Here is a 25076-nt window from a genome sequence, read left to right as displayed (position 1 = left end):
CCTCGTACCAAATCCACATTGCTAAGCATTGTAGGAGCACAGAGGAATGCAAGATATGGTCCTCGTGTTCAGGGCCTGCGAAAGATACGCACACACACATAAAACCAAAATACCAAGCAGCCGGCCGGTACAGAGGAACACAGTCAGTACAGAAGGTGAAGAGAGGGTAAGGGCTTTATCAGTGTGCAGAAAGGTGACAGCTCCATTAGCTGTGGTGCTCAGGTTAAGTTTAATAGTTAAATAGGCACTTACAGGAGACCTGGTAGTGGATAAGATTTGGATAGACAGAAAGAAGAGACAGCAGGAATTTCAGGTATGTGAGGGCATATATAACCGTTCTACAAATGACTCATCATGTAAGTCTTTTTTCAGTATAGACACTTTCTTCTAAATGTAATGTCCCTTTCTTCCTGAATTCTTCTAGAGCATTTAAAACCTGATTTGATTTACTCATAGTCTTCTGGAGCACACCGATAACATAAAGCCAGGTAAGAACCCACATTTATTAGATGGGCTACCACTACACTTATCTTTGACCTCTATGGTTTTAATTTCTAGAATCATCAACAAGATTGGCTTTGAAGGGGATTCTAATAATTTTATGAAGGGTACAGTAGTTCTATTGCTTGTCCTTCAAACTCAGCATAGATGCAGCCTTCTCTTATTAGGGTGCTGTCCTCCAACTTCTCAAAGCACTCTGATTTTGTGCGTCATGCATTTTCCCTTAGGCTTCCCTGAGGACAAGGACCAGATCTTCTTCATCTTCTCTGCATCGCCCAGTACCTGGCCCATGATAAACACTTAGTATTGCTTATTGTGTCAGGCCTTGAACTTTATGCTTTCTATGTCTTATCTCTTTAATTCATTAGCAATTATGTGTTATTATTATTATTACTACTACTCATCTCTTACAGATGAGTAAACTGAGATATGGAGATGTTAAGTGACTAGCTGGAGGTCACACAGCTGCTGTGTGTCAGAACAAAGACTTGAACACAGATACCTAGCTCTGGAGTCTGTGCTTTTAAACATTGTATTACCCACTCAGCCTTTCCTTCAAGTAGACAGACTCTTGCTCTGTCACCCAGGCTGGAGTGCAGGGGTGCTATCATGGCTCACTGCAGTATTGACCTCTTTGGCTCAACTGATCCTCCACCACAGCCTCTCTAGTAGCTGGGAGTACAGGTGCGTGCTACCATACCCAGTTAACTGTGTGTGTGTGTGTGTGTGTGTGTGTGTGTGTGTGTGTGTGTGTGTGTGTGTCTTGTAGAGGTGGGATTCCAGGCTGGCTTCAAAATCCTGGGCTCAAGTGATCCTCCTGGCTTGGCCTTCCAAAGTGCTGGCATTACATGCATGAGCCACTGTGCCTGGCTTTCCTTAGGTTTTTGGGATTATTTGACCACAGTGTGAGTTGCTCCAGCACTAGTGGCCGGACATCCCAAATCAGCTCCTTTCATTTGAGCATAATTTGTATCTTTGGAGATCATTTTATTAAGTTGCTTTCTTCTGTCCTGTGTGTCCATCCCAGACTTATCTCTGCACCTGAGATGAGACTCTCTTTATTCTCTGGACTTAGAATCCACACTGAGCTCCCACATAGCATTTTTGAATTTGATGTTCTTAGGACTTTTTAGATATTATACTCTTTGTTACTAAAATTCTCATCATTATTAGTTTTTCTTAAGTTACCACATCATTAAGTTCCTTCAAGAAATTTTACACCTCTGTTCTCTAATCATCTGAAAAACACTTTATTGCTTAAAAGTCAGTAGATATTAACATGTAACCATTTCATATATAATAATAAATTAAAAATTTATCTCAGATTTTGCAGAAATAAGTGGAATATATTTAGCCCATTTGAAACTGTGCCTGTAAGGTATTTACTGGCCTTTTATTTTATTTAGAATTCTCTGTTTCTGCTCTTAGTTTTTTATTTCTCTCTTTATTCATTTTCCTTGTGCCAGATTAAGCCAAATGATTGGTTCACCATAAAGGCACGGCTTGCTTGCTGCTTTTACTGGGGTAGACTGTTCCTCCAGAACAGTGCTTAATTAAGCAGCTGTCTTATATAGAACTGGCATAGGCCTGGGCAAGGTAGACTTCTGCCTACAAAAAGTGTTTGGCAGGCCTTTGGCAGGGTTTCCCAGCTGCCCAAAAGAGGTCAGGAGAACTCTCTAAGGAGTTCCCTATCTTGGACCCAAATTCCCACAATTCTCACCCGTCCTGTGGAGTAGACTACAATCACTGGTATTAACACCGACTGTTTCTCTCCTGTGAGTGCTAATAATGATACTGTTGATCTCACTGGGCGGTACTGGTTGATCAGATAAGAAATGAACACAAAGATTTGATGTAGTGAATCTCTCTGGACAGTGAATAAATAATATTGCACGCAAAAGAAAGAATTCAATACAAATAGCCATTTTAACTCTGCAATGATTTATTTAGTAAGAACATTTTTAAAAAGCCAAGAAATAGCAAGCCCAGTAGAATGAATGCTGTAGGATTTATGGCCAAAGGCAGCCCCAAGTATGCTCCAAAGTTTCCATCAGCTCCTTCTCATCTCCCTCCCCGTCTCCCTCACCTCTGCAGGAAGGCCTTCTCTCTCCCTCCTTTTCCTCCCATTGCTTTTCTTCTTTTTTGTTTCTACCAACAGAAATAAATGGAGGGAAAGAAGAGGAGGGAATCAAAGAGATGGGATAAGATTTGAATAAGATCAATCCTCTCTCTTGATCCCCACGTTGGAAGAAATCGGGACGGAAGGAAGAGACACTAAAAAGAAAAGAGAGCAAAATGGGTACTTTGCTGAGTGCCGGTAGATGTTTCAATGTTGTGAGAAGAACTTGCATAAAGGTTGTTTAAAAAAAATCTTTTATTAAGTAGAAGACTTTTCTCCCCAGAATGTAAGACAACAGAAACAATCAGAAAGGGATTATGGCATCAGAGGATAGCAGAGTCTTTTTTCCTTGGGGAAGGAGGGAACCAGATACCAACCTGGCCTCCACCATCGCCTAGGGTAAGACCAGCTGCTCGGTCTGTTCTACTTGTTCTAGTAGCAGAATTTTGGCGATTCCCTCATACTTGCCCTTTGAAATGTAGGTTTCCCATCCCAGCTGCCATCTGGCACTCTCCCTGCTGTGTAGTCTCTCTAAACATGGGTCAGGCTAAGCCAGGCAAATGCTTTTCTGCAAAGAATAAACCATCTCTCCCTTCCCTGGGAAAGAGCACTGAATCTGGAAATGGATATGGGCAAGTGCCACAAAAAGATTCAAATTTGCGCAATAGACAAAGAATCCCTCTTAGTACTCGATTTTTCTGATATATTTTAGATGTCATTGGTTTTGTATACACACACATGAAAACACATGTTAGTCTATAGCTTGTCAAGAAACCTGTTGAGGCAGAGCACCGTGGCTCATGCTCCTAGTCCCAGCATTTTGGGAGATCAAGGCGGGAGGATTGTTTGAGCCCAGGAATTTGAGACCAGCCCATACAATATACGGAGACCTCATCTCTACAAAAAATTAAAAAACTGGCTGAGTGTGGTGGTGTGCACCTGTAGTCTCCCCTACTTTGGAGGCCAAGGTGGGAAAATCATTTGAGCCCAGGAGGTGGAGGTTGCAATGAACCAAGATCACCACACTGCACTGCAGCCTGGGTGACAGAGTGACACCCCATCTCTTAAAAAAAAAAAAAAGAAACCTAATGCTTAAAGAATCATCTAAGGAAAGATGATTGTGTTTAATTTTGAGTTTGTCAGGGCTGTGTATTTCCTGTGCTTCTCTTTTCTTTTTCTTTCATTTATCTGGCCATCAATAATTTATAAAAATATATAATTATTAGAAACTTTCATTGCAATTTAAATAATACCTACCATAGTGCCCAGCATGATCACATGGCCTCTGCATTGGGGAACTTTCAACCTGACAATAGGCATGCACATAATTAACCAATAAGTCCTATAGTGTTCAAAGGAGATGAAGACTCTACTCTGTTTGCTAATTTATGAATCAGCTTTGTCTTCTTCTTGTGACCTTCCTTTTTGGAAGATTTTCTTAAACTCAGTGGACAGGTTCAATAGTGTCTCTAAATTATGTTTTGACCTGTTTGTTTGTTTGTGAAATTTAATTCTAGTTTGCCCAGTTTGAAAGACTTTACCCAGAAAGTCACATGCTGGATTCTTTGCTGTATACCACACCTGGTGCCAGTCACGGAGGCTGGGAATGCCATGGGCAGCCCAGGGATCTCCACGCAATGTGTTGAATGATGGCTCTGTTCCAGGTGTTGTGCCAAGTGCTGCAACAGGGATACAGCATCATCTTCAAGGAGCTTAGGATGTTCTAGAAGGGACAGATTCAACTGCCACAAATGTGCACAAGGCAGGAAGAAATTATTTCTGACTAGAGAGAATAAGCAAGGCTTTATGGAAGAGATGTGATTTGGGTAGGTTGAAAGATGACTGAATGGTGAGGAGGTAGTGAGTAAGATACAGAAGTAAGAAAGTTTCAGAAAGAGAGAATTGAAAAAAATCCATAGAGAGACTGTAAGGGACACTGCTGTAAATGCTTGGATAAGCTTGCATTGTTGTCAGTTCATGTTGACCTGAGTGTAAACTTGGGCAATATTTGTATATTTTCCTATTTTAGTCTGCAGTTATCTCGCTAGAAAGGTATTATTTAGAAGAGTTTATTTCCAGAAACCTCTTTGGAGATACAAGCCTGGCAGCTGGCATGATAATGAACCCATTTCAGTAGAATAAATCCCATTACTATTAATATTAAGCAGCCACAGAATGATTCATGAGGCTCTTTTCAAAATTCAAAAAAGTACTTAATCAAAAGGAGGGGGAGGAGAAAGAATAAATAGAAATCATGTCAGGAGGTGATTGTTGTTGGCATTCTTTGAGAGTCAGTTCCACTGTGTCTCAGGCTGACTGCAGTGGAGGTAGAGGGCATTGATTTATTTTACTAAACAAAACCGTGCCTTAGGCTGGTAGAGGAAAATCTAACAAAAGGTCCTAAATATCCAGAAAGTTAATTGATTTTTGCAGGTCACACCACTATCCCAAGGTGTATAACTTCTGTGTTCAGGATTTTTGATGTTTCTAGCTTATGAATTTTCATTTTACCTCTCTCTCTCTGTCTGTCTCTCTTTCTTTCTGTTTCTTGATACTCACCTCTTCCTGCCCTTTGCTTCTCAACAAGTAAATACCCCTATTTCCTGTTGTTACAGGAGAAGCTTTTCAGGTAAGCTCTTGGTTACTCAGGTGAGACTCAAATTTTAAATCTAAGATTGCATCATTATAGAGAGTCTCATCAGACAAAATTGATAAAACAAATTTACAATTGAGAAAGAAAGAAAGTTGCTATTTTAGGCAAGAAGGACACTAGAATGGAAGCTTTTGGGCAGCTGTATTACTCTAGCTCCAGGGCAGGAAATGAGGGTAAGTTGTCGTTCCTGCCTGTTACTTTTTCCAGCACTCTTTTGACTGTGTTCCCTGTAAGAGTTTCTGTAAAGCCAAAAGGACACCTTTCAAAGGAGCTCCACGAAATTTAAGGAATTCTATAGGATACTGGAGATTGCAGCAACTGTTACTACAGACACCACCCACATCAGCAAAAAATGCAGAATCAAAGTCACACTGATGTCTCCTTCCTCTCTGTCCTGCAAACTCAGCCAGCCTTGGATTTCAGGCTGAAACCTGTTCTCATAAATGACAAACAAACTCCTTCTTTCCCTTTCAGCTATTTTTTCCTCCTCCACCAGGTTTGTACACTTTTAAGGGGTAAATCCTGCTGTATCAGTTACCTCTTGCTGCTTAAAAATTACCTCATGACTCAGTGGGTTAAACAACAAACACTTACCCCACAGTCTCTGTGGGTCAGGAACCAGGTGCAGCTTGTGACTGAGGTGTCTGCCGGGAATGGCCAGTTTCCCGGTCACTGTCCTGGGCCGCAGGCCTGGGTTGCTGTCTGCTGGCTGGAGCATCATTGCTTTCACACACAGACTTTCCTTAGGGCAGCTCACAGTATGGCAGCCGGCTTTCCTCAAAGTGAAGGAGAGAACCAGAGAGATCACTCAAGATGAAAGTTTTTGTAACTTAACCTTGGAAATCAGATTTCTTTACTTTCGTCATATTCTAGTTTTTGGAAGTAAATTGCCACGTCCAGTCCAGTCTCAAGGAGAGGACATTGCTAAAAGGAGGCGAGCACCATGCCATTTGTCTTAGAGGTGTCTTCCACGTGTGTTTGTGAGTTATTGCAAGCCCGCACATTCCAGGAGAGAGCGCTCTGCGGACAGAGGCTGGTGCCGCAGCGTCTTGATGCTGTTGGTATTCTCTTTTAGTTTGTCTTTTTTTGGGATACCAAATACAAAGGCTTTCCATATCACCTTCTAAACATGGGAGTTCATCTTAAGGAATTCTCAGATCACTCTCACCAAGGAAAGGCTGTCTCTGGCGATCTGAGTGGGTCTCTCTCCTCCCCACCCCCCCTTGGGTGCTTGTTCGTGGCTGTCCCTTCACAGCCTTGCATTCCATGTGCCCATTGTGGCCAGCCGTGGCTTCTCTCCAACTCCTTTCTACATCCACTCTCATTGCTCTTTGTGACTTTCTTCCCAGGGCCTCATGCACCTCCTGAGATCACCCTGGTACGGGAGCACAGCCAGGTAGTTCAAGCTCCACCCGGTTCCCTCACATTCAGAGGCTCAATCCAAATGTACCCCACAGAGTTTTCAGGAATGATTAATGAATGATTCTGTCTCCTATCACTAGCCTTTTGCACCTGGAAAAACCTCTCCGCCTCCCCTGCCAAGAACAGTTCCTCTCATTCCCTTCTTGCTCTCCATCCACTCACAGGGGGTCACTTTCCCCAATCACCTGCTTTCTGAGAGTTTCTGCTCCACCTGACATTCAGAAATCCATCCGTATAGATTTTTTCTTCAGTTTTCTTGCCCATTTTCTCAGTCCTTCATCACAAAAGGATAAAGGAGCTTTTTTTTTTTTTTTTTTTTTTTTTTTTTTACAAAGTCAGAGCCCTCTGCACAGAGGGAGGAATTAAGGGATCAAGAGATATTTAAAGAGTGGGTGAGGGGAGGAATCTGGGCCACTACACATTTGCTGATACAGTTGTAGTTGTGCTACTTTTCACGTTCTTCAAGGACTTATAACTGGATAGACCAACTCATGGCTTCAAAACAGCACTAATTAGGTGACCAGCCGTAATGTAGATGTTCTTCCCTTTCATTAAGGGACATCCGTTTATCCATATACCTTTGGAGATTATGGGTTGTGGTATAGGTAATATGGTCATTTAGGTAGCAGGGCTTGGGGGTGAGGCAAATCCCTTTAGAGTCAAGTACTGTCAGGGAAGGCAATGATTAAGTTAAGCCCATACCTTCCTAATAAGTGCAGAAAGTATAATCTGCATATGCATTAAAACTACAACAGGACACTGGTTCAGTAGAGATATCTAAATGATGTGAACTTATGTAAGAGTAGATGCTCAACAAAGAATGCACATATTCCAGTGGAATGGTGATCAGACTCAACGTTTTGGAGAGCATGTTTTCAGGAAAAGGCTTACTCTGATCTTTATCAATACAGGTCTAAAAGAACACAACCTCTCCCAAACTTTCATACAAACTGACAGCAATAACCAAAAACAGCTATTTTAATAATCGCATCAAGACAATCATAATATCTGATGAATGCTTATTATGCAGAAAATAATTTTATGTGCACTGATTTATTTAAATTACCCCAACAACTCAATGAGATGGTATGATTGATATACTCATTTTACTCATGAGAAAACTGAAGATGGTGAAGGTTTAGTTACTGGCCCAGGTACAGGTACAGGTGCTGAATTCAAACTCCAGAAAAATATGTTTGTCTCCAGACTCCATGCTTAGGCCCACTGTCGTGCACTGCATTCAAAACACCAATATTGTGGGACCATCAGATGATTACATCCCAAAAAACATTTTAACAGAGAAAAGTATGTCACTGAAGTAAAATTAGTTCCTACTGATTGAGGAACTAATAAGAAACTCCAATTGAGCAGTTTCTTAATAAATAATTTTGTCTGAGCAAATTCTCTGTGGTTGTAAGAACATGGTGAACAGGCTGGACAGAGAGTGGGGGTTTCTGAGTAGCTGCAGCCTGGGCTCTGCTACTCCTAGATCTATGATGTGGATTCATGTTTCTCCTCTTTCTGGCTCCTCTATATAATGAGAGCAGATGTGTGTCTTTGAAGAGATGTGTGATAAACACCAGGCGAGTAACACTTAATAAATGAAAGCTACTGACATTATTGCTACTGAATAATTTCAGAGCTATGTCTAAAGAAGAGACCATGCTGAGAAAGCTCACAAAAGTTATTAAGGTAGGATCCACACAGGAGCAAAGGCACTGGATGGAAATATTAAGAAAGCATTTTTTTTTTTTTTTTTTTTGAGACGGAGTCTCACTCTGTCGCCCAGGCTGCAGTGCAGTGACTTGATCTCGGCTCACTGCAACATTCGCCTTCCGGGTTCAAGCGATTCTCCTGCCTCAGCCTCCTGAGTAGCTGGGATTACAGGTGTGAAGCATCACACCTGGCTAATTTTTGTATTTTTAGTAGAGATGGAGTTTCACCATGTTGATGAAGCTGGTTCGAACTTCTGAACTAGTGATCCGCCCACCTCGACCTCCAAAAGTGCTAGGCATAAGCCACTGTGCCCAGCCAGGAAAACAGCTTAATAGATACCTGCCTGTTGCTGCATGTTCAGCTGTCCTCCAACTGAGTGATGAACTGAGATTTTCCACATTTTACCTGGGGTATAGACAAAGCCCCTGTTTTTCTACATTTCTTCTTCTGAAAATAAAAATAATTCTTACCATGAACTACAAAAAAAATGATAGGAGGGTTTGCATTTTAAAGTGAATTGACCTTCTCACTACAAATAACTCCCCCGTGTTTATAATTTATAGACCAGCCACTTTTAATGATTTTTAATGGAGTAGTTTATTCCTGAATTTCCCTGTTGTCCAGAATTCTATATGGTGCATTCTTAAATATTTAACTGTAAGTGCCCTGATTTGTGAGAGGAATTTCCATTATTTCTGCGGTAGGGAATTGAGAGTAAGGATACAAGATCCATGAATGTTAAATCTGCAATCCATAGAGTACTATTGTGTGAGGGGTGTAATAAGAGATAGTATTTGTTTAACTACCATAAGCTTTTCCCTTTCTCATTCCTATGCCTGTCCTCCCGCCTTTACCCAACCTTATTTGCTGCTTTGCACCCCCATGCCAGCTGAAGAAAGAATTTCATGTATATAGTGTTTAGGTAGATCTTTTTTTTCCCTACAGAATTTATGGCAGGAAACTAAAATCGTCACTTCTATTTCTAACTAATAATGCAGATGCAAAATAATTTGAATTTTCTAGCTTGGCACATCTTTTCAATCAGTAGAACTTGCAAAGCAAGGTGGAGTGGTAGAGAGAGAGAGACGCAAGAGCAGGAGCCAGATGGCATCTGTGCATCAGAGCGAGCATCTAGGGAGCCTCTCTTTTTCTATTACTCTAAACACCATAAAGAGGAGTCAATCTTTATGTCAGTCGTCACCCTCAGGAACCTGTGGCAGGATCAACTCAGAAGAAATAAGATCAGAATTTTATGTCTCCCAGGAAGGAAGATAACGGCTTGTTTTCCTTCACAAACCCTGGAAGTTCTTCTTTCTTTAGTGTAATTACATGAGACGTACAAAGAACATCACATGACATAGGGAAATGCCTCCAGGAGAGAACATTCATTTGATGCCTCATTAGAAGGGAAACTAGTGCCTGGACAGAATCTGCTTTGCTTTTCGGATAAATTAATAACCAGCATCAAGCTTGTCATCCAGAAGAGGACGGACCCACCAAAGCACTCGAACTGTTAGCCCACCGAGGCATCTGGGGTCGGGGGGATCAGGACATAACCCTTCTCAGGCATTCTCAGCCTAGGCATCTACTTAGGGGCCCTTGCCTCACTTTGTCATGAAGAATACCAGGAGGCATCTGGTGGTTTACAAACGTGGCTCTCCATGGCAGTGCTCCCTTTTGAAATGCCCTAACTACAAACTGTGAGGTGGTGGTATGGGTAGCGGGGGGCACTGTTTCTATCAGTTGTGTGAGTTGTGTGATGGCACCTTTGATGTTTAGAAATAGGTGATTAATTTCCTTTTCAACAGAAGAAGAGACCTCCAGCTAATTGTGTTATTGCTGCTTGTTTTGAGCTTCCTCCCTTTACAGCTTTCACTAAACAGTCGTGTCATATGCTTATTTTCTCATATACACAACAGGGTTAATAATGATTTATATTTCCTGTTGCTGTTGCTGTCAGAGCAGCAGTGAGGAATCTTCTTGCTTAGTTCTGCTGGGATGCAACTTTTTAAGTTTTGCTAAATATCCTTCCAGGTTGGCAGCAGTCTGGATGAGGTGACAAACCCAGTTTATCTGATGAGAATTTTTTATGACTGTGCTGACAACATACTATGCAAACCATATGCAATTTTCTAAAGGTGTGTTAGAGCTGGCATCAGTTTATCTATTGGAGGGTTCTAGCTGTCATATGTTTTGCTACAACATAAAAGCAAGCCTCCCCAGAGACGCAGCGCTAGCTCCTCAAGTGGAAGGCTGGCTGTGTTGTTTCCATTTGATGTGAGCTCACCATCATTGAATGGAAGATACTGCTTCACTGCGGGAGGAGAACGTTGTTTGCCATGTGGCACTGGAGAAATTCATGTGGACTCTGTGTGACTATTTACTGGAAACTTTGTAGAGGACATGTTTGTACTCTGAATGGTTAGACTCTCAGTATTTATTTGATTTCGCCAAAATACTCAGAATGACTGAGAAGATTTAACATTTATCCTTAAGGTGATAAAGGCAGGTAGTATTAAATTACCCTCTGCAAACATAAAATGTCTTTGATGTTGTAAAAGCCATGCATAATTTACAACTTAAACCAAAATATATTTGTGTTTATCTTAATCCGTTCTATTCAGATTATTACGGTGCAAGAAACTAGAACCTTAGTGGAACAAGTTAGGTAAAAAAGGCCAGCTTATGTTAAATGAATCTGTCGCATAGAATCCATGAACAGTGAAGTCCCAGGGTAGCTGTACTTTGTGGGTGTTGGAGAGCTGTCAGGAGTGAGGGGGCTCTTCCCATTTCTCAGGGCTGCTTGTGTTTCTTCTCAGCTTCTCTCTGCGGATCTGCTCACTTACATTTATTCGTGGTTTGAAACAGAACTCTTTACTTTTGGGTCTACTCAGTCTTTTACTTCCAGCCTTCAAGATCAAATATCTACAACCTATTAGCTCAAAATTGGAATGGTTGTGTTCATTGGACCAGGTGGCGATCTCTAGAGCAAATTATCTAAGGCTGGGAATTTCCCGGCAGAGGGTTTCAACCACTTGATGTATACAGTTGGTGTTTCAGGGAATAAAGTAGGACAGGTCAAATGACAGGAGGAGCTGTACATACGAAGCAGATAATCTACATGTAAATGTGATGTTCCAAGTTACTTTCCATCTTGAGAAGTCAAATGCAAACAACAAAAAAGTATTTCACTTTCTCCTGTACCTTAGTGTAGCATGGAACTAGACAAGGCCTAAGTTAAGGCTAAATTCTAGATTGCAGGAGCTCTTCCGAGGTCTGAATAATGTAATTCTTTCACAAAAGGAAAAAAAATAGTGATTTTACTTTGAAAAGTAGAATAATTTTTAACACAGCAGACCTCCTATGTTTTAGCTGTGTGCTCACAGAGTACAAATAAAAACCATGAAGTAGTTTTTGAAGTCACCCTCCAGTTTAGTATGAAATAGAATGACATTTTCAAACTTCAGTGACGTTTACATCTTTAAAAAAAAAACACTGCTATTGTGGTGGAATATGTTACATAAAATGTATCACTTAAACCATGCTGAAATGTACAATTCAATGGGATTGAATTGAAGATATTTTACTCTTAGATCCTATTGCAAATGTGATTACTTGCTGGTGTATAGAAATGCAACTGAATTTTGTGTAATTGATCTTATACTCTGTAAATTTACTGAGCTCATTTGTAGCCTATTTTTTAAAGTTCTTTTGGAATTCTTCATGTAAGGATCATACCACCTGTGAATAGATAGTTTTATTTTATGCTTCCCCATTTGGAGGTCTTCAATTTCTTTTCTAGACTAATTTTAACAAAAATATCATTTAAAATATGTCATGTAAATATATCAGTTGTTTAAATATATTATTTCATCCCCTTGCTGCTAAATATGTAATTCTGCTCTTTAAATACATCTTTTCTCTTCCTTCTAGTCTCCATTATTTCCGAAGATTCATTTACTGATAAGATTGTTGAGAATACCTTGCATATAACAAGTCATTTCTCTTTTTTGCTTTCAACATTTTCTTTTTGGTTTTGATTTTGGCAGCTTGACTGAGTGTTTTTAATGTGTATCTCTGAGTTTATTCTACTTGGAGTTCATTGAACTTTCTGGATGCATAGATTTATGTAATTCATCAAATTGGGTCAGTTTTTGAACTATTGTTTTTCAAATACGTTTTTTATCCATTTCTCTTTCTCTTCTCTGTCTGGAATTCACACAAGTTCAATTGGTCTGTTTGCACTAGTCTACAGATACCTTACGCTCTGCTTACTTTTCTTCATCCTCTTTCCTCTCTGCTTTTCAGACTCAGTAATTTCAGTTGTCCTATCTTCAAGTTTACTGATTTCTTCTTTTCCATGCCCAAATCAACTGTTGATTTCCTCCAGTAAATTTTTCATTTCAGTTATTATATATTTCAGTTTAATAACTTCTGTTTTTAAAAATACTTTCTGTTTATTGACATCCTCATCTGTTCACACATTGTTCTCCTTATTTTCTATAGCTCTTTGTCTGGTGTTCCCCTTAGCTCTTTGAGTATATTACAACAGTTCTTTTAAAGTCATTATCGATCAGGCAGGGTAGCTCACACCTATAATCTCAGCACTTTGGGAGGCTGATCACTTGAGGTCAAGAGTTTGAGACCAGGCTGTTCAACATGGTGAAACACCATCTCTACTAAAAATACAAAAATTAGCCAGGTGTGGTGGTGCATGCTGGTAGTCCCAGCTACTCAGGAGGCTAAGGCAGGAGAATTGCTTGAATCCAAAAGATGGAGGCTACAGTGAGCCAAGATCACAGCACTGTACTGCAGCCTGGGTACAGAGCAAGACTCTGCCTCAAAAAAATAAATAAATCAAATAAAGTCATCGACTAGTAACTCCAATTGTTGGGCTTCCTCCGGGATAGTTTCTGTCAACTTATTTAACTTATTTTGTTTTCCAATAGGCCATATGTTCTTGTTTCTTTGTATGCTTTGTGATTTTTTGTTGAAATCTGAACATTTTACTACTATAATATAGTAACTCTGGAAATCAAGCTTTCCCTCTTTTCCAGAGTTTGCTAATTTGCGATTGTTAAAGGTTAAATTTGTTTAGTGACCTTTCCAAAACACTTTTAGAAAAACTGTATTTCTTGTTTGTGGTTACTGAAGTCTATGTTCCTTGAGTCACCCAGCTAATATCATATATATATATATATATATATATATATATATGCTATACACACATGTATACACACATATAATATATATACATACATATACATGTGTAAACACACACATATATAAATATATGAATATATATACGTGTGTATGTGTAGTGTTTAGCTAATAATTTGACAGTGATTTTCTTGAATGCCAAGTGTTTAAGAAAAACAAACATCTTTGCAGTTTAGCTATGTGTCAAGTTACTCCTTCAGTGGTTAGATCGGTCTTGCACTGAACTTAAGGCTCAGTCAAAGATAAAAGATTAGGATCTTCTGAGGTCTTTCTAGAGAATGCATCTTGCTTTGAGCATGTATGTGGCTTTTTATATTCACCTGTATACAGGGCTGCCTTTTAATTCCGAATTTGCTAAGAAACTCTCTTCAGCTTTTCTTCTGAGGCCTTAGGCAGTCTATTACATGTTTCTTTTTCCCTTCTTTCTTTCATTCTGTTTTTTGTTTGTTTGTTTTGTTTTGTTTTGAGACAGAGTCTCACTCGGTCACCCAGGCTGGAGTGCAGTGGTGTATGGGTCACTGCAGCCTCAACTCCATAGCTTAGGTAATCCTCCCACCTCAGCAGCTGGGCTGTAAGTGTGCACCACCACACCTGGCTAAATTCTGTGTGTGTGTGTTGTGTGTGTATGTGTATGTGTATGTGTGTGTGTGTAGAGATGGGCTATCACTATTTGCCTAGACTGGTCTCAAACTCCTGGGCTCAAGTGATCCTCTCTCCTTGGCTTTCCCAAGTGCTGGAATTACAGACATGAGCCACTGTGCCTGGCCTTGTAAGTTTCAATTCTATGTTACCATAGCTCACTATGAGTGGTTGGTTAACCTAGCAGAGGCTGCCATCTTTAACACTGCTACAGATTTGACCAGTGCATCGGGTAAGATAAAGAAAAAGAAAAGTGCTACAAAGCTTTTCTATCATTTTCATGTTTTTTTTTTTTTTTTTTTTTTTTTTTTCTGATTCAGCACTCTCTTAGTCATTATAGTATTTTGAGAGTGTTCTGACAATGCTGATTTTGAAAGTTTCTGTTTTATTAAAATGTTTCTGGGAGTGGGGCAGAAACTTGAAGTTGCTACTCTGCCAATTTGCTGATATCATTCCAGTATGGCTTGTTTTATTTTTTATTGTTTTGAAAAGGGTGTTTTGTTTACTTTTAAAGCACAAGTTGACAAGCTATATCCTGTATATCACATGTGGCCTGCTGTCTGCCTAAATGAAGTTTTATGGGAATAACCATGGTCATTTATTTATTTATTATCTATAGCTTCTTTCACGCTGTAACAGTAAAGTCAAGTGGTTTTAACAAAGACCCTATGGGCTGCAAAGTCAAATATTCACTATCTAGACTTTTACAGAAGAAGTTTGAAGACTATTGTTTTGAAGCTATTCTGGTGGACCCATTATTGTTTACTTAAATTGTTTTTATGTAATTTAAATATGTGTAAACAAATAAACTGTGTGTACATATAGCATTCACAAATGTTTGAAACAAAAACAAATTTTAAAATGAAACAAAACACCTTAAAAACTTAATGCAGTTAAAATTAACTAACTTGATTTAATATGAAGTTCCTTTGATAAGACAAAATTGGTGATGCTGGCTTTAAGTAGAGAAATTATTCAACTTCATTTAGTTCTTGTGGACTTGATTTTATTTTTTATCGAAAAAATGATTTGTTTGAATTTTATTGATTACATTTTAATTTCTTATTTTTAAAAAATGAGCTTACTTGCAGGGCGCGGTGGCTCACGCCTGTAATCCCAGCACTTTGGGAGGTCAAGGCGGGTAGATCACGAGGTCAAGAGATCGAGACCATCCTGGTCAACATGGTGAAACCCCGTCTCTACTAAAAATACAAAAAAATTAGCCGGGGCATGGTGGTGCATGCCTGTAATCCCAGCTACTCAGGAGGCTGAGTCAGGAGAATTGCCTGAACCCAGGAGGCGGAGGTTGCAGTGAGCCGAGTTCGCACCATTGCACTCCAGCCTGGGTAACAAGAGGGAAACTCCGTCTCAAAAAAAAAAAAAAAAAAAAAAAGAGCTTACTTAAATATCATTGCAAAGTTCCTTCATTTTGAAAGTACAATCATTAAAATTGTGCGTATTTCTTAGTTAGGGACCTTAGTAACATGCTTTGAGAATAAGCTTTTCATGAATGTGATGCATTTGAGAAGTTTTCTCAGGATAACTAACAAAGAATGGTAGAAGCAATATGGGGAAAAGAAAGAATCCAAGCAAAGGCTTGATTTTATTAGAAGCTCTAGACTTAGCCTGATTCTACAGGGAGATCTGAAACATAAAGTAAACCTCAGGGTTTGTCCAGGGTTAGAGTCAGAAAGCTGGGCTTTCATTTTCATGGAATCATTCTGACGTTGCCTAAGGATGCCTAGGGCATATACACTCCAAGGCATTTGTGGTTCCCTGCAGCTGTAGACAAAGTGGTTTCAGTAGCCAAACAACACTTTCATTAAGACAGTTACAAGCACCATTTCTTAATGAAAGAATACACAAAAGCCAGGGGAGTGGTGCACAGAAACACTGAGAAGAATCTCAGGGAACCCGAGCAGAACACTGTGTCTGCTGCATGCTCTTAAATACAATGCTAGAAAATCAAGTATATAATGACAAACTATTTATTGTGTTTTTGCCACTATATTATTTGCTTTTTTGATTGTAAGTAACTATGAACAGAACAATATGTTGGCCCACACTGTGAATATAATACCGATTGCTGTGGCACAAGTTTTCATTAGTTTAGGATATCTATACTGCAATAAAGTGTGGGAGGACTGATTTCTCTCACTATATTTTTCTATTCAAATGACTGCACGATTTTCATTTGTACAGTGCAGTGGCAGACCATTTGGCTCCCACTTTGAGAGGATGCATTATTTACATATTAAGTCCTTTGTCCTTTTCTCATTATCTTTCAGCTAGTAAAATAATGTATTTTTTCTGACACATTATGTGCTTTCTGTGATGTCAAATTGAAATTTTGATTTACTAAATAATTTACAAAATTCGGTCTTACTGTAAAAAGTGTCTTTCAACTGTGAATTATTGCCCTCATTTCTGTCAGCTTTATATCAAGTAAAATAAGTTCATAAGTTCCATGGCAAAAGAAGAATTGTTATGTCACTTTGATGTGACAGTGTGATGACTCCAGGGTGGACAGACATGCTCTACAACATGTTAAAAATTAAACACTACCATGCTACATGATCATTTGACTCCAACACATTCATAAAAACAAATCAAACAGAAATACTGGAACTAAAATTTGATTACAATGCATTAAAAAATTATCACAAAATAAATTCACTTAATTAAAAACTATTGTTGCAAACTTGTGGACTCCTAACAATATATTGGCAGGTTCCATGGGTCTGAGGACATGATATGAAATACTAATGACTTTAGACTTGCATGTACATGCCTTAGTACTGGTTTTTGAATTGCCTGATGTATACTTGGTCTCCTAATTAGTGTGATTATTGAGAGCAGAACTTTATTTTCTATTTCTTTAGAATCTCCCTAAGTCATGTGGGGTGTGATTTGCACATAGCAGATGCTTCGTAAGTCATATAATGTCATAGATAGGAGGAATTCAGACAGAAGCCCAAAGACTTTACATGTCATTTAAATCAAGGCTGGGAGTTGGAGACTATAGAGATGTATCATGAGAAGACTTGGGCTCATCAATGATCGACTACCTATTTGCTGTATAAAAATGCACAAGTTCAACTCTCTCATCTGTAAAACAGGAATAATAAAATTAATAAATAAGGAGACTTTAGTTTCAGCTCCAAAACGTGAAGAACTTGGAGATGGTCAACTCCTGTCTTTTCAATCGGAATAAACTGGGAAAACTGAAGTCAACAGAGAAATAAATAAACAGGGTAAATTGCCACCTTGTAATCTGGAATGACAGGTCATTCAGAGAGACACAGTATCCAGGGTTTTCTTACCTGGGCCAAAAGCCACTGGACTACATAAATCAGTAAGAAAACACTTAAACATTAATTCTGACAAATAGTTGAAGACCAAGCATAGACAAGTATCAGCATGAGAAACTCCTAAGGAGCCCCACCAGTGTGTAGACTTTTCCTGGAAAAACTCCACCAGGTGCTCATGGTGACGAACTGAGCAATATCCCATTGTGGCCCTCAAAGAAGAAGGAATGAGAAGCCATCATTAAACATTTCTAGATGGTTCACCTAACAAAGGCACTGACTCCAGGGGAAGGGATTCATCACAGAGTGATTCTAAAGCTTTATCTCAGCTGGGCAAAGAAATTTCACCCCACTCCAGTCAGTCTTACCAAAGGGGTAAAGGGGAACACAGTCAACAAGGGAAATGCTTTTCAAAAAATTTGTTGGAAAGGTTATATCAAAAAAAAAAAAAGAGAGAAATGAGCTATACCATCTGGAGAAGGAACAGAAACATATGTGAAGGACACAGCCCTAAGACACAGCATTCTTATAGTCAAATAAGACGCCTCAACCTCACCTTCATACTCTCCCCCATACCCAGCCTCCACCCCAACAAGCCTCCAGCATAAGAACAGCTTACAGACAGAAGAACTGCAAGACACAGATTCCCTGAGAGAAGCAGGAGAACAGTAAGTTGCAAAGCCAAAAGCAGAGATAAAAAATAAGAGCACTTGAGGACTTTGAAGTGGCCAGTACCTGTAGTTTCAATAAACTTTAAACCCAGTCCAACTTCTACCAGCCTAACCAATCCTCACATAAAAAGCCTATTTATCTCAATTCTTATGACCAAATACAATATTTCTGTATTTCAACAAAAAAATTACCAGGCATATCAAAGGCAAGAAGAAACACAGTCTGAAGAGACAAAGTATTAGAGCAAGACTCTGATATGACACATATAGGTCATGGTTCTTTAGGAAACAGAATCAACAGGATGAGAAACTGTCACTACACACACACTAGAATGGCTAAAATCCCAAACTGGAGACACCAGTTGCTGGTGACCATGCAGAGCAGTAGAAGCTCTTGTTCATTGCTGGTGGAAATGGAAAATGGCACAGCCACTTTGGGAGGCGATTTGAAAGTTTCTTATGTAGCCTAACTTTATCTTACCATACAATCCTGTAATTTCACTTCCAGGTATTTATCCAACTAATATGAAAAATTATGTTTTTAATGTTCATGGCAGCTTTATGCATAATCACCCTAAACTAGAAGCAACCAAGATGCTTGCTCTGGTTTGAGTTTGTCTCCTTCAACATTCAAGTGTTGCCAGAGTGATAGTGTATTATTTTATTCTCACATTGCTATAAAGAACTTCCTGAGACTGAGTGATTTGTGAAGAACAGAGGTTTAATTGATCCACAATTCAGCAGGCTGTACAGGGAGCATGGCTGGGAGGCCTCAGGAAACTTACAATCATGGCAGAAGGCAAAGGGGAAGAAAACACATCTTCACATGTAGGAACAGGAGGAAGAGAGTGAAGGGGAAAGTGCTGTGCACTCTTAAACAACTAGTTCTTGTGAGAAATCACTCACTATCATGAGAATAGCAAGGAGGAAATCCACCTCATGATCCATTCACCTCCTACCAGATCCCTCCCCAACACTGGGGATTGCAATTCAACATGAAATTTGGGTGGGGACACAGAGCCAAACTATATCAAATAATATTAAGAGGTGGATCTAAGAGGTGATTAGGCCACAAGGGCTCCTTCTTCATGAATGAGATGAAGGCACTTATAAAAGGGGCTCCAGGTAGCATTTGGCCCTCTTGCCCTCTGCCTTCTGCCATGTGAAGATGCAGTTTTCCTTTCCTCCAGAGGGCACATATTAGGAGCAGAGATCAGCCATCACTACACATCAGAACCTGCTGGTTCTTTGATCTTGGACTTCCCAGCCTCTAGAAATGTGAGAAATTTCTTTTCTTTATATATTACTCGTTCTCAGGTGTTTTGTTGTAGCAGCACAAACAGAGTAAGACAGACTCTTTTAATAGGTGAATGAGCAAAAATCCTATAGTCTATCTGCATGTTGGAATACTACTCAGCCATATAAAAGGAGTTACCTATCAGGCTTATAAACATGTGGATGAGTCACAAATGAATTTTGCTTAATGAAAGGATTTATCTTGAAAAGTTTACATAGTGTATAATTCTCTTTATGTAACTTTATTTTTTAAAGGCAGAACTGTAAAGCTGGTGAACAGAGTAATGGTTGCCAGGGGTTTGAGGAGGGAGGGAGGTTGAATAGATGAACTACAGGGATATTTTTAGGGGAATAAAGCTATTCTGTATGACACTGTAGTGGTGGACACACAACACTATGCATTTGTCAAAATTCATAGAACTTTGCAGCGAAAGGAGCAAACCTAATGCATGCAAATTAAAAAAAATTCCAGATTGGAATGCAGACTCTGACAGAAGAATCTAATTGTATTATAAATGTATGTCATATTCTCACTGAAAGAGGTAGAGTAAAAGGGGCTGCCCTACACGATTTTGGATTTGAGTGAAGACAGGAAGACTAACATTAAAAGGACTTGTACACGATCGCTGCACACTAGGTGGTAAAGTTGTTTTCCATGGAGGTATAGGCTTGCAATTCTGAAACCACTACTCATTATGCTGAAATTGAGTAAGTAAGTAAATGGTTGGAAGAAAGTGAAAGCCAGCTTTGTTACCATTAAAGAAGGAAGTTACGGATAAACAAAAGGTAGGGGCAGAATGAACCATAGGCTGCTGAACTATATAGCTGGAGGCATCAATATGAATTCATGTTTACCTTAATGTACATATAAATAAGAACACATTGCAATAATTATAGACATGTATAGATGCCTGATTTAGTATACCTACTTCTATTTCCATTTACTAAGAGAGTCTAGAAGTAATGCCACTGCAGCAGGAACAAGTGCACCTATTATCCAGATCTTGGTTTTCATAATCATTCTCTTATAAAATAAACTGAAGCTCCTTGGAAAAATGGCTGATTCTAATACTGAGAAGGAATACACAAGATGAACGTGAAGCCTTTTGCAGTGCCAGAAAATAAAGGAGTGCACACACACATGCACACACATGCACAAACACAAAATGACAGAAATATTTCAAAGGGACACTGAAGCTAACTGAAGGAGTTCTCAATGGCCAAACCTGGAACAATTTGAGCTACAAAATAAACAAAGCAGTATTGCATTATAACCTAAGTATAAAATAAATATTCATAAATCTGTATTGTTATTAATAAAGGATTAAATAAATAAATGGGGGAAAATATACAAATCTCCCATACAGAATTTTGAATAATGTAATAGTTACTTTCTTTAAAAAAGGGTACAATATAGAAGTTGAGGAAACAGAGAAGTAACTTTACAGTGGACAAATGTGACAAACTTTGCCTTTTCATCAATCTTAGCATCCTTAGTGATAAGTCACATTTACATGATGTGGCAAAGATGGAAATTTACCTCTGTGGTCTTCCTCTCAAAGACATGTAACTCCAGTCTGGTCATGAAAAAAATATATGCTTCCAGATTAAAAGACAGTCTACAAAACACCTGACCACTCCTGCTGAAATCTGTCAAGTTCATCAGAAACAAGGAATATCTGAGAAACTGTCACAGCCAAGGTTAGCTAAGGAGTCATGATGACTAAATGTAATGTAATATGGGATCCAGGATGAGATCCTGGGATGAAAAAAGAATATTAGAGAAAACTAGGAACATCTGAATGTTATCAACTTTAGTTAATAATAATATTGTCTCAATGTTGGTTTATTATCTGTGACAAATGCACCATAGAAATGTAAAATGTTAACTAGTGAGGACACTAGGTGTGGGGTTTATAGAAACTCTCCATACTAGCCTTGCAATTTTTCTGTAAATGTGAAACTATTCTAAATTTAAAAGTTTATTTAAAAAGCAAATAATCAACTCATGAGACTGTCAAAAATTTTAAATATATATTCATATATATGTGAAATCATACATATTTGTAAATAACAGATACTAGTTACAATTGAGATTTTCAGGTGAGGTCAATACAGAACACCTCTTTCTTAATTTCTTGGGTTCAGAATTAATTAAAAAATTGACATACATATTAGACAAAATAAGGATCAAAATATCAACTTTGTTGCTCATAGAACCTGGACTGGAATATATGGCTCTGTGAGTGATCATGATAGTCTTTCTATTATTTTACACCAGAACTAAATTAAGTCATCCAGTTAGAGGTATAAGTTACAACTCCTTGAGGCCTGGGAGAAATCACCTCCAGATTGAAATTTCTATGCAGGCAGATGCTAAGAAAACAAAGCTCACAAAAGGCTGAGCCACGGGCCTACCCTACTCTTTTTTCCAATATCACTAATTAAAATATGTCACACTCCTTCTAATGGAAAGGAATGAATGAGGAATGCAGAAAGACTAAGAAAGCTAACCTGGCTGATGTCCTTCCAAGTGGACACACAGAGCCGGGAAAAGGGCACTTCTCCCTCTAGAGTTAGAACAAACACTCGAGAAGAAGCTGCATGAGACAAGGCAGATGTACACCAGCATCTCCTGGTGCCTCGCTGATGATTGTTCTTACACATCACAAGGCTTGTGAGCTAAACAACTGAGTTTGAAGGCACAGGCTCTTTGCTCTGAATCACATGGATCAGTTGCCAAATGATTTTGAGTCCATGTGATGATTATAATTCTTTCATACTGACTTTGTAAAGAGATTTAAGCAGACCCTTGGGAGGTGATTGAAAACATACTGTGCTCTAGTTCTTCTAGCTGGCCATATAAAGAGGTTGCTTATTGTTCATCATGCCTAGCTAATGGGGCAATGAGCTGGGAAACAGAAAGGAAACAGCTACAGGAAGATTTGGTTCTGCATACTATTATTAAAAGGTTAAGAATTATCTAATCGAAATTTTCTTCAGAGGCAAATTTTAAGGAGATTCACATCCTACTCTGAAAACCTAGAGATCATTCCATGAATTAAATTTAAATTGTTTTCTATCTAAGTATATTAGGAAAATAATAAATGCATTTTCACTGTTTTTACAGAGACACTTCTTGTGCTTTGTATTTAATTCTGCTTATGGATTGTTACAATTTTAAATACCTTTAATTTGGATACAGACAACATAATTCAAATTATAGTTCTGCAAAACTAAATTTAAAAAAACCTTTGGAAAAATCTACATAGGCAAAGAACAGGTATATGTATTTTGCTACTACACGAAAATATGTATTTACAATGATTTAGAGGAACACAAGTGAACCCAAAATATTATATAGATAGCAATTTTTTCTTCTACAGCTTGATATTAATTTGTTTCTTTACAGAAGAGTTGTGAAGATAAGAGATCTTCATTATATTATTCGCTTAGCTTCCGTTAATGTTACCATCTTCCATAATTATGGCACATTCAGAAAAGCTAACAAATTAGCACCATTACAATATTATTAACCAAAATGCAGACCTTATTTGGATACCCAGCTTCTTCACAAATGCCCTTAGCACAGCACTTTTAACATGTACCATGCGGAGGTCCTCTTCCTCCTTCCGCCACTATTTCCATTACTCTTGGCCACCTACCTGTGCTTCCTCTCCTTCTTCCCATCCATCCTTTGCCATACCCACTCCACAACAGTCTTGCTATTGCCAGTGTTGTTCCTGGAGATTTTGCTGCAGAGCTAGAGAATGGCAGGGCAGGACCAGAACACGTCATCCAGAGGAAAGAGAGGAGAGAACACAGCCCTTAGACAAAGGCCAAGGGAAGAGGGGAGAGAACACAGTGCTTAGACGAAGGCCGTCTGCACAGAAAGGAGCTTAGAAACAGGAGAGTGAGGAGGAGCCAAGAAATGCATTTTGGGAGCTGCAGCTTTGGCTAATGATATATCCTAGATTCATATGAAATATAACAGAGTTGGGTGAAAAGAGGCTATGGGAAGTACTAATGAAGGAGAAAATAAATTAGACTCGTTTAACTTTTCTTTCAAGAGCTGATAGTTAAATAATTAAATTCTACTTCTTTTTAACATTTTAATGCTTACGCCTTTTTTGGGGGGGAACCACTTCCTATTAAGACTTGACCATGTAGACCTATCACTTACATAGATAACAAAATTGTTTATGTATAGATTCTAATACTATATAAATTTAGATTAGTATAGACTGCAATGTACAGTAGGTCTTTATTTACTTAAACATTTTCTTTAGTAAAGTCTCTGTGAATGCTACAAAAATAGAAATGCTAAAGAAATATTCAGAGCCAGTGGATTAGATAAGTCAACTTCTGTACTATAAAGGTAAGACAAGGTGTTCATGTTTTAAAGGTATATATTTATTTAATAGTAAAAGTCTCCATGAATGGATACTTTAGAGACATCATGCTCTCATTTAGGTTTTTTTTTTTTTTCTTTAGGGATCTACAGGTTAAATGCCACACTTCTCAGTGTGGGCTGAATCTAATCTTTCATTTCTGTTTGCTAAATGCTCACTCCATCTATCATTACACACAACTTCTTACTGCCTGAGACAATGGCCCTTTTTGCCATGTTTCAGAAACTTTGCTTTAAGGGGGATGCATCTTGATGTTAGTTCCTTACTTCGTCATGTCCTACTAATATGTTTCTTACAGCTCCACTCAAAATTAAATTTTTTATCTTAGTTAAAACACTTTTGATTATCATGGCACCATTAACAGCTGAAAACAGTTTTATAAGTATACACTACGAGTAATATTAAGATGTCTGAAAATACAGAGATTGGATTTAAATTCTTCAAATACTGTCAAATGAAATCTGAGAGTCCAGGGAGCCCTCCCAGTCAATCTAAGTGGCTGGTGATAATCAGCACAGCTCTTAACAATCAGTGTGGTCATCTGTTCTTAGCAGTGAATGTCATTACCAATTTTAGAGTTGATATTTGTGTGACGGTGTCCTGCCTCTAGTGAAACTGCCAAGGGCAAAGTCTAATCCAAGGCACTTGACATGTCATCCAAGGAGGCTCAAGAGAACCTGAGAGAGATCCTTTCTTTGTTTTCCTTGCTGTTCTCATGGTCCTCAACATAGTAATAGTCAATAATGCAGTGTAAGCATCAGACATTCTCCTACAGAATCTGGGCTTTGTGGGTCACACTCTAATCTCACTGGTCTCTGACTGTACATCTCTGTGAAATTCAATAATGTGTGAATTGGTGGATTGTTGAGTCAAGTTCTTGGTCGATGATATCTTCTTTAACAACATGCATTGGCATTCTCAGGCAGATTTCATAATAACTCTGAGCATCTCTTTTATTGTCTGTGGAAATGAGGTAATTATTATCTCAAAGAACTATTGTGGGGATTAAATTAGAGAGTATGTGTAAAGTACCCAGTACTGCACATCGGAAATAGTTACATTTCCTGAAGACATGTCAGCTTTCATATGCCATAGAGATCTGCATCTGGGTGTGAGCTA

Source organism: Saimiri boliviensis, chromosome 1 (assembly GCF_048565385.1).
Source record: "Saimiri boliviensis isolate mSaiBol1 chromosome 1, mSaiBol1.pri, whole genome shotgun sequence".
Lineage (NCBI taxonomy): Eukaryota > Metazoa > Chordata > Mammalia > Primates > Cebidae > Saimiri > Saimiri boliviensis.
This window is presented reverse-complemented; position numbering follows the sequence as displayed.